Source organism: Pantherophis guttatus, chromosome 8, assembly GCF_059756535.1.
Source record: "Pantherophis guttatus breed Tessera chromosome 8, ASM5975653v1, whole genome shotgun sequence".
Lineage (NCBI taxonomy): Eukaryota > Metazoa > Chordata > Lepidosauria > Squamata > Colubridae > Pantherophis > Pantherophis guttatus.
In genome coordinates this window covers 37,728,785-37,739,859 of record NC_142070.1, presented here as the reverse complement: position 1 = coordinate 37,739,859, position 11,075 = coordinate 37,728,785, and the positions used below count along the sequence as shown (strand labels likewise).

At 45.0% G+C, this 11,075-nt stretch overlaps 1 long non-coding RNA gene across 1 annotated transcript; it reads left to right on the top strand.

The window, feature by feature from the left end:
- Positions 1-1,276: 1,276 nt before the first annotated feature.
- On the top strand, positions 1,277-9,913 carry LOC148112588 (uncharacterized). The gene is made up of 3 exons (XR_015729199.1): positions 1,277-1,452; positions 1,537-1,596; positions 9,561-9,913. It is a non-coding gene; the product is annotated as an uncharacterized LOC148112588 (long non-coding RNA).
- Positions 9,914-11,075: the final 1,162 nt, after the last annotated feature.

Below are 11,075 nucleotides of genomic sequence, written 5' to 3'. Positions count from 1 at the left end.
ATTTCAGACATTGAACAAAGCAATCAGCTGGGTATCTTGCTTAACGATCGCTTTGCTTAAGGTGACCAGATTTTAACATTGGTAAAGAGGGACATTGTGGGCGTGGCTTATTTTGTGGGCGTGGCTAGCTGGTCATGTGACTGGGTGGGCGTGGCTAGCTGGTCATGTGACCGGGTGGCCATGGCTATGTGTATAGGGTAAGGTGAACAGATTTTAACATTGGTAAGAAGGACACCATTGTGGGCATGGCTTATTGTGTGGGCGTGGCTTGGAGGCCATGTGACTGGGTGGGCGTGGCTACCTGGTCATGTGACCGGGTGGCCATGGCTATGTGTATAGGGACTACTCAGAGGGCTGAAAAGTCATTTCTGACAGGTCCTCACACTTTTGACTGGTCCTCACACTTATGACCATCCTCACATTTATGCCCGTGCAGCATTCTTAACAACCATGTCACTCATTTCACAACTGCTTCTCTTCAACAAGGTGACAAGATAGGGCAAAAATGTAAAATGTGAGGACAGTCGTAAGTTCGAGGACTGGTCAAAAGTGTGAGGACCAGTCAAAAATAACTTTTTCAGCCCTCTGAGTAGTCCATATGCACAAAAGGACTAACCAGAGGGCTGAAAAAAGTCATTTCTGACAGGTCCTCGCACTTTTGACTGGTCCTCACACTTATGACCATCCTCACATTTATGCCCATGCAGCATTCTTAACAACCATGTCACTCATTTCACAACTGCTTCTCTTCAACATGGTGACAAGATAGGGCAAAAATGTAAAATGTGAGGACAGTTGTAAGTTCGAGGACTGGTCAAAAGTGTGAGGACCAGTCAAAAATAACTTTTTCAGCCCTCTGAGTAGTCCATATGCATTAAAGGATTACAGCAATAGAGAGGGATGAAGGAATGGAAATTAGAGTAGGAGTGAGGGTAAGAGAGGGAGGAAGAGAGGAGGAGAAGGAGAAAGAAAGAGGAAGTAGGGAGGAGAAAAAGAGGGTGGGGGGAAGAGAAAGTAAGAAGGAAAGAAAAGAGAGAGGTGGTAGGTTTGAGGAGAAAGATTGCTGTACAATAAAAAAGATGAAAGGGAAGAAAGCCAACCCCAAGCAAATATAAAGATATTAAGATAAAGAATGAATTGTTAAACTTTAAAGAATAAAAGAGAACAAATATGAATAAATAGCAATAATTAGAAACACACATACAAACATACAATGTATTTTCTTTGAACAGAATATTTGGCTGGTTCACAAATTTAAACAGCGTTTAGTCATTTCAATTAAATTTACAATTTCTATATTTCCTTTTTGCCATATTTATTCCTCATCTATTTTTTAAAAAAACCAATATTACCCTTCATCCTCATCTCTAATCTTAATCAAATTCAATTTTTCCCTTCTATTCTATTGTTAGAATCTCCGCAGAGGTTTCCCCGAAAGGTTGAATTTCCCGGGTGAGAAATCGTCCCAGGCACGATGAATCAATTGATGAGAGAAGCGAGCTGCGTGAAAACAGGATTCTTTTTATTATGTTTCAGGAAGACGGATCCGGCAAGCGCACGAACCAGCGTTCCTGGGTGAGCTGACATCGTTACAAGGTAAGCATGCATTCTTATACTTTTTGATACAAAGGAAGTTCTTTGTTTCTTTTGTTACTTTTGTGGGTCTTCCCTTTGTCTTATTCTAGTTTTTTCCTACTTGAAACTGGGTGGCGTCTGGGCTATCTGGTCTCATGTTCTTTTGTTTCCTTCTGTTCTTATTATTTGCTCCTTGCCTTAAGCTGATCACGTTGTTATCAAGTAAGCCCTTACCCCCGGCTTGACTCTTATCAGATTGCTTGGGCTATTGATTAAATCTTTTCCTTTTGCTGATCCTCTGCCATTCCTTTTGTTTTGCTCTCCTAGTTTCTGCTGTCTTGATAGTTCCTTTTCTGGTATGTCCTGAGTCTTTTGTGTGTGTCATTTCCCTATGTCCTCTTTTGTTCCTAAATGGCCCTGATGTTCATGTGTTCTATTTTGGGAAGGTCATTTCCCTATGCCTGTGGCCTTTTGCCTTTCTAAGTTTGTTTGTACCTTACTGATCCTGGCACTGTCTTGGTGGTGTTCCCTTCCTACAATCCCCCTTTTTGTTGTTGTTGTTGTTGTTGTTGTTGTTGTTGTTGTTGTGTGTGTGTGTGTGTGCATGCCAGTGTTAAATAGATGTTTCTTCATCCTCCTTTTCTTTGGCAGGATCTAGGTCTGAATAAATTTGATACTCGTGGTCAATTTGGACCATCATGAGGGCTGTTTGATTATGTCCTGCCTTTCTCTGGGGGAGATCTGGCTTACATGCCCTTATGCAGCTAAGGCAGGGAGGGATGCAATGACAGAGACAACACAAAAGGCCTCCCAGTACACAGATAGTGACCGCACCTGTTAGGGCGATTTTGAGCCAAGAGAAGTCTGGTAACCAAGAAAAAAGCCAAGAAAGATCTATGGATGGCTGGCTATGGCCAATGTTTTGTGCCAGTTCCTCTAGGTGGTTGACTTCTGTGTCTACAATTTTTGAGTTTTGTTCCAAGTCAAAACAGCACAACCCTTTAAATTCTTCGCAGCCATGATGGTGTTTTAGTAATAAATAATCAATCGCTGCGCGATTCTCAAGGGTGGCCTCCCTGACTTGTCTCAATTCTCTGTTTAGGGCATCCAATGCGTGGGAAGTCGAATTTAAACTTTTTGCTAGGGTACATGCCAAGCTATTTAGGTTTCTGGAATTTCGGACTGCTAGTCCTGGCACTCCCACTAGCGAAACAGCCAATGAAACATATTCTGCTTTAGTGAGTAAACTTACTTGAGAGTCACAGTCTGCCTCTAGGGAGTAAAAAGCTCTCCTGTGTCGTCTCTGTAGGGATGGCATTAGCATGGTCAGTTTCCCTAAGGTGCATGGCCCTCCTGTTGAGTTGGCTGGCAGATATGAATAGGCTTGAAGTCCACATAATATGAACCAGCCATGAGGCAGCCTTAGATAACTGTAAGAAAAGGGAATCTGCTCTGTCTTATTGCATGTCAATTCTGTATTATTTAAATTGAGGCAGTTCCCTTTTGTTGATTCGTGGCACCCATAGACTTCAAAGCACCAAGGTGAAGCCGAGACAGCAGTTATGTGGAGAGTGTACATGTCTAGGTTTTTCGACGTGGAGATGTTTCCCCACTCGTAAATGGTTGAATATGGGTGTGTGATGGGAAAGTGTTTAAGCCATGTGTGGTTAATTAAGGCCTGCGGTCCCATTGCTGCCCCCATTAAGCATGTTTTTAGAATATCTTTCACTGAGTTTCCTCCTGTTAGGCAGAATTCTGTAGTGTTCAATATTTCCCTCGCTAGATACTCCCATATGTTGCCTTTGTCTGGGATGAGGTTTGGTTCTAAGAATGTAGTTACCTGGTTTACAATCAATAATATACAATAGAGATTACATATCATGCTTACAATCAATTTCCGTTTCCCCATTGTACAGTTTGATCCCCCCCCCCTTTTTTTTTTTTTTTTTTGTTGTTGACAATTATAAAAAGAGAAAAAAAAGGAAAAAAGAAAAAAAGAAAAAAGGTTAGTAGATATATTCCGGTGGTCCAGAAAAGGTGTCAATAAATGGTGTTAGTTGTCGAGTTCATTGCTTTCAAAAAACGCTTGCAAGGTCCATTCGTCTGTGTCCGGATTTTTCGTCAATCTTATTGGAGGGACTGCTGGGCTATGGTCCACCACTGCAGGCTTGGCGTGTGTCCAGTGTAGCCAACAGTCTTTTTCCGCGATCCGGATGGCCGTCTGGGTAGTCAGTAGAACTTGGTACGGTCCTGTCCACCTGGGTTGTAATGGTGAAGTTCTCGTGAAGGACTTTATCCACACCCAATCACCTGGCTCGAACGGATGTAAGTTCTCCTCCAGGGGCAGCGTTTGCGTCAAGGCGCTCTGTGTCCACAGCTCCTGTAATCTTTTGTGCAAAGCTGAAAGGTAGGAAGAAAGGACCATATCCCCCCTGTCTAGGCTGAGGGATTCTGGGTCGAGACCGTGTAGTGTGTCGGGTGGGCGGCCAAACAAAATTTCAAAAGGAGAGATTCCCATATCCCGTCTAGGTCGTGTTCTTATATAAAATAGGGCGATGGGCAGGACTTGGGGCCAAGAAAAGTGTGTTTCCTGGCAAAGTTTAGCTAGCAATGTTTTTATCTCGCGATTCGCACGTTCCGTCCCGGAACACGAACGTGGAGAATAAGGACAATGGAGGTTCTGGGTTATGCCCAGGGCTTGGTAAACATTTTCAAGGACCTGCGCAATAAAGTGTTTTCCCCTATCTGTGTCTAGTATTCGTGGTACTCCAAATCTGGGTACAATGTCTTTAATGAGATGTCTAGCTGTCTCCAAGGCTGTAGCATGGCGACAGGGAAAAGCCTCAATCCAGTGTGTCAGCTGATCCCTACAGACGAGAGCATATTGATATCCATTAGCCTTGGGCAGTTGAATATAATCCAATTGTATAGCTTCAAATGGTCGCTGCGCCCATGGTCTGCCTCCCTCATAGATTGCCTTTCTAGATGTGCTGTTGTTGGCTTGGCATGTCTGGCAACTGCTGGTTACTCTGGTTGCCTCTGTGTATATACCTGGTGCATGCCATACCCTCCTAGCAGCATCCACTATAGCCTGGGTCCCACAGTGACCTTTTGCATGTAGCCTCTGACAGATTAATCGTATAAGGCGTCGCGGGGCGATGGGTCTGCCATCCGGGACTCTCCAAAACCCGTCTGAAAACGTTGCCCCTAATTTATCCTCCCACATCCGTGTTTCCCCCTGTTCCAAGAAGTCCCTATACTGAATCTCAGGATCAACTCTCATTGCTGGGGCAGTGATGTTGTGAGGAAGAGGTTCTGTAGCTACCCATTTGGCAGTTGCATCAGCATAATGGTTTCCTTTTGTGACCGCGGAGTCATCCGTTTGGTGGGCCTTACAATGGATGACTGCGATGGCTCTTGGTAACTGGATGGCTAATAATAATTGGGATACTTGGGTGGCATTCGCAATTCGTTTCCCTGCTGATGTAAGGAATCCCCTCTGTTTCCATAAGGCTCCGGTAGCATGGCAGACTCCAAATGCGTATTTGGAGTCTGTATATATGTTAACAGATAGACCCCTAGCTGCTTCACAAGCTTTTGTTAGAGCGATAAATTCGGCAGCCTGGGCGCTAAGGGAAGGGGAGAGTGGTTCTGCCCAAATGATCTCATAGAGGGATACTACTGCAGCCCCAGCGGCTCTGTTCCCTTCATGGATAAAAGAGGAGCCATCAGTAAAAACTTCCAAATCCGGGTTTTGCAAAGGGGTGTCTGTTAGGTCCGGGCGGGGTAGTTCTGCGTCTTGTATTAAGTGGAGGCAGTCATGCAATGGATCATCTGTTTGATCCGTGGGTAGCAAGGTAGCGGGATTTAAGGTGCTACATCTCTCAAATGTTATGTGGTCGGAAGTAAACAATTCAGCCTCGTATTGCGCTAAGCGTTGTTGCGTGAAGGCTTGGGTCTGGGATTTGAGGAGAATGGCGAAAACCTCATGAGGTACCTTTAACGTTAGAGGTCGCCCCAGAACTAGGTCCCTAGTTCTCTTTACTATTTCAACAGTTGCTGCTACTGCTCGTAAGCATGGCAGTGTCCCTTGGGCCACTGGATCTAGTTTAACAGAATAATATGCTATTGGTCTATGTCCTGGACCGAAACGCTGGGTCAGGACCCCAGACGCGATGCCTAATTTTTCGTGGATGAATAAGGTGAAAGGCTTATTGTAATCAGGAAGACCTAGCGTGGGAGCTGAAGCCAGTGTCCTTTTAATTGTTAAGAAGTTTTGTTCTAGGGATTTTGTCCATGTTACGGGGTCTGGCATGTCCTGTCTTGTTAGTTGTATTAAGGGGTTCGCCAGTTCCCCAAAAGATGGGATCCAGGGGCGGCAGAATCCCAGGACTCCCAAAAGCGCCCTGACCTGCCTTTTAGTTCGAGGGCTCTTCATTGACAGGATAGTTTCTACCCGGCTTGGAGCCAATTTCCTTACTCCGGGACCGATAATGTATCCTAAGTATGTTACCTCCTGTTTCAGATATTGTAGTTTTGAGGGGGAGGCTTTGTGTCCCTTCTCTGCTAGTGATTTTAAGAGATGAAAAGTGTCAGTCCTGCATGACTGTTCGCTCTTTGAGGCCAGTAAGAGATCGTCCACGTATTGGATTAAGGTGGATCCTTCTGGCAGAGTGACGGAGGATAAGTCTCCCTTTAGGATCTGGGAAAATAGAGTGGGAGATTCTGTGTAGCCCTGAGGCAGGCGGGTCCAGGTATACTGCTGATCTTCCCAAGTGAAGGCAAAAAGGTATTGGGAAGCGTGATCCACGGGAATACTAAAAAAAGCGGAACACAAGTCTATGACAGTAAAATGTGTAGCCGAAGCCGGCACTTCCGTAATTATTGTGGCGGGATTCGGTACGATTGGCGCTCGGGGTATCACGTGATTGTTAATGAGGCGAAGATCGTGAACAAAACGGTAAACTGGGTTGCCGTCCTTGTCTACCTTGGGTTTCTTTACCGGGAATATCGGGGTATTACACGGAGAAGTGCACTTGCGCAGAACTCCTTGTTCCAAGTAGGCTTTTATTAATTTGCGTATGGGTTCAATGGCTTCAGTGGGGATTTTATACTGTGGCATACAGGGGGGTGGTCCCGGCTTCACTCGAATCGTGACTGGTGTGGCTCCTTTAAGGAGTCCTACTTCCGTAGCATCCCATCCCCATAAAGAGGATGGTAGGGTGGCCAAATCTGTGTGTAATGTTGTGTACTGGGTGGCTAGTAGGAAAGTTTTCAGCCCTTTAGGAATATCTAGGGCTAGTCCCTCTTTTCCACACCTGATGGTTGCTCCTAGTTTACATAGGAGGTCTCTTCCAAGGAGAGAGACTGGAGATTGAGGACATATGGTGAATGAGTGTTTCAATGAGAAAGGACCTATTTCTACGGTTACATCGTTTGTAAATTGTACCGGAATCACTTTTCCTCCTACTCCCATTATGTTATCCTGAGCTCCAGGTTTTATTGAGTCCCTGTGTGGTGGTTTTACAATCAAAGAAGCGGTAGCTCCGGTATCCACCAGGCAATCATATTCTCTCCCCCCTATGAGGAGGGAAATCATGGGTTCTCCTTCCGGACCGTTCCTTAAGGGAATGGCTAGTCCTTGGAAGGTGGCGGTGAACTCTCCCTCATTTGTCCCTAGTCACAAAAGTCTTGAGTCTCTGTCCCCTTCCATTGCCCAGTGAGTGTTGTTTGGATTGGGCTGTTCGTTACGATGGAATGGGTTGTTCTGTGGCATGGGCGCTGTTGGTGGTGTCCTGTAGTTGTGATTTCCCCGTATTTCTTGGTTAAGTGAGTTACCTCTTTGTCTAAAATCCCGGGGTGGCCCTGAGTGTCGTTGCCGGGTGGGTACACCACAGTCCCGACTTGAATGCCCTGTTTCCCCGCACTTGAAGCAGTGATTACATCTATATAGCAGGTTTCCAGTTTGTCTGCACCACCTGCATCGCGGCCTATTATCGGGGAACCGTTGCTGGGTTAGCCCGTTGGTGTTGTGTATGGCCGCAAATACTTGTAGTTCCTCATGTCTTTCTGCTCTCCTCCGTCTCTCTCTCTCTATTTCCTTAAGTTTGTCTCTTTGGTCATAAACGAAATTCGCAATCCTGCGCAATTCCGAGATGTCTAATGTGGACCAGTTAGAAACTATTTTGTGGAAATGTTCTTTAATATCTCGGGCGGATTGGTCAACAAAGGCCGAGGCTAAAATCCTCTGGTCCTTCTGGCAGTTCACATCCAGGTGGGCATAAGTTGTGGCTGCCTCTATAAGCCTGACCCAGAAGGCGTCGGGATTCTCTTGGTCCCTCTGGGTAACTCGCTGGAATTCTGACCAATTTAAGGGCTTTTTCCCGATTTCTTCCAAGGCTTCCATTAAGTTTTTCTTTGCCCTGGTGTAGGTGTCCCAATGATTAGTATCGTTATAGTCCCAGTCTGGGCGTTCAATGGGCCAGGCGACCTTGGGCCGGGCAGCCTGGCCTGGGACCCTTATGATTGGTCTTTTAGCAATCTGGTCCGTTTTCTCAAAAAGGCTTAGTAATTCATCTTTGGTCAGAAAAACTTGCAGTAGTTGATTCATGTCCCCCCATGACAGATTGTGACTATCTATGATTGCTTTAAGGGTCCTGATTACAGTTTGGGGGTCTGCCCTGAAGGTTGGGGCTTCTTTCTTCCAAATTACTAAGTCTGAGGCTGAGAAGGGTGTGTGTGTTAAAATGTATTCAGGTTGGCCCCTCTGTCTCCCTGCTACGGGTCTACTCATTAAGGGAGCCATTATTTTCACCTCTCTCTCGTTCTCTATCTTAGGTGGGTTGTCTTCTGTCAGGGGTTCCTTACTTTTAGCTACTTCAGCCCAGCAATACCAGTAGGGTATATGGCTGGGCTTTATTCTTGGTCTAAGTGCTCTCAGGGTTTTTACATCGAAAGTACCGCTATGGGGCCAAATTTGTTTCCCGGTCTCGTCTCTAAGCAAAGCCCATTTCTGACACAATTTCCCTAACTTCTTTTTATCCATGCCCCTCAATACGGGCACCCGCCTGGCGTCCCAGGCCGCGAGCACTTCATCTACTGGGGTCCCCGCCACCCGCGAACTATCGCTACCCATGACCCTTTCCTTTTCTCCGGAAGGATCACTTCGACTTAGCCGGGTGGCACGCTCTCAGTTTTCAGAGGAAAAAGCTCTGGGAAGGACTTCGATTCCCTTGCGAAGTATGGGCCCCTTCCTCTAGGGAATCACCACAACTTTTCGGATCCAAAAAGGGGATCCGCGAGGACCTGCTGACCCCTGCAGCCAGGTGTGGGCACCTCCTCTTATACACACACACGCTCGCACCGTCTCTGGGCTGGACAAAACCGGGTTTCCCTTTCACAGTTTATTAACCCCCCCTCTTTCACACACTTAACTTTCGCTCGGCTTTTCTTTCCCTTAGGCAGAAAGTCCTACGTTCGGCTTTCCCCCCTTGCTTTCTCTATTCTACCGGTCACGGCTCGGTGGAGCTAGCAGTAGGTAGAGGTGCGGCTAGAGATTGCTCGAAGAGGTAGGATCAGGCTGCCGTTCAGGTGAAATCCCACATACACACACTCACTCACGCACTCCCACACTCCCCCTTATTTCAGGGATTTTTATTATAATTTAGAGCGGTACTCACCTGTTTTCCAGCAGCTCGTTGAGGCTAAGCTCAAAAATCTCCCTTTACTACCTTCTTCCTCCCGGGCAGGGTCCGTAGATTTTCCCTGGACAAAAATGGTCCGTGCCGGCTGGGTTCAATCTCCAGGCCCCGTCCGGTCGGCTGGGTTCGTTGGGAGTCCCTTCGTGGTCGCCAATTGTTAGAATCTCCGCAGAGGTTTCCCCGAAAGGTTGAATTTCCCGGGTGAGAAATCGTCCCAGGCACGATGAATCAATTGATGAGAGAAGCGAGCTGCGTGAAAACAGGATTCTTTTTATTATGTTTCAGGAAGACGGATCCGGCAAGCACACGAACCAGCGTTCCTGGGTGAGCTGACATCGTTACAAGGTAAGCATGCATTCTTATACTTTTTGATACAAAGGAAGTTCTTTGTTTCTTTTGTTACTTTTGTGGGTCTTCCCTTTGTGTGTGTGTTCTTGGATTGCCCTGTTTTCTTATTCTAGTTTTTTCCTACTTGAAACTGGGTGGCGTCTGGGCTATCTGGTCTCATGTTCTTTTGTTTCCTTCTGTTCTTATTATTTGCTCCTTGCCTTAAGCTGATCACGTTGTTATCAAGTAAGCCCTTACCCCCGGCTTGACTCTTATCAGATTGCTTGGGCTATTGATTAAATCTTTTCCTTTTGCTGATCTTCTGCCATTCCTTTTGTTTTGCTCTCCTAGTTTCTGCTGTCTTGATAGTTCCTTTTCTGGTATGTCCTGAGTCTTTTGTGTGTGTCATTTCCCTATGTCCTCTTTTGTTCCTAAATGGCCCTGATGTTCATGTGTTCTATTTTGGGAAGGTCATTTCCCTATGCCTGTGGCCTTTTGCCTTTCTAAGTTTGTTTGTACCTTACTGATCCTGGCACTGTCTTGGTGGTGTTCCCTTCCTACACTATATTATACCCCTTCCCATTGTCATCTATTTTTATATCCATCCTCACATTGTTTAATTATGTAATTATGTAATACAGTTGTTTAATACAAATTCAACATTTTAATATAAATCAATTAGTTATAAAACTATCTTTTTTGTATATTAATCAATATGAACATGAATATTCCAATTATTTCCATGCAATCCAATTTCTTACAAATCAATTAATTATATTTACCAATAATAATAAACCAAATAATTTCTCCCATATATTCCTCCGAACCACAACTTAACCATTTCTGCTTTCAACACAATATACAATTAATAGTATCTCAATTATTACAATTCCCTAGTTAAATACAGCTTTTTTTCCTTTGTGTTTTAAAATCTTGAACTCTCCTCCTAAATTTCCCATTGTTTGCAGTTTTTCACCTACCTTTTTTGGGGAGGAAAAATAAAAATAAAAATAAATCTCTCTCTGCCTCATTTTGTCACGCTGCACCAAAGACCCTGGTTTCGGTTTCGTTTCTGAAGCTTAGCTAGGGGAAAAAAAAACTGCTTTACACTGATTGCCTGTAGGGCGGCCCTTTGAAGCCCCGGGCAAGAGTTTAAACAGTTTTTTTTTCTTCTAGCCATCAGCTGGGGCTCAAGAAAAATCGGGACTTTTTTGAAACGCCGCGGGACAAATTGCTCAAAAGCGGGACTGTCCCGCCAAAAGCGGGACGTCTGATCACCTTAGCTTTGCTTAATGACTGAGTTATAGTTATTGTGGTTATGCATTTTTACCTCCTCCTCCCCCCTACAAGAGCTAATTTGCTAATTATGCTATTTTTTTTAAAATGCAGGAAGTTGATTTATGGATTTTAAAAAGCATTCTCTTTTAATTACTATCTTAAATAATATTGCCCAGGAGTGTCTATCATATGACT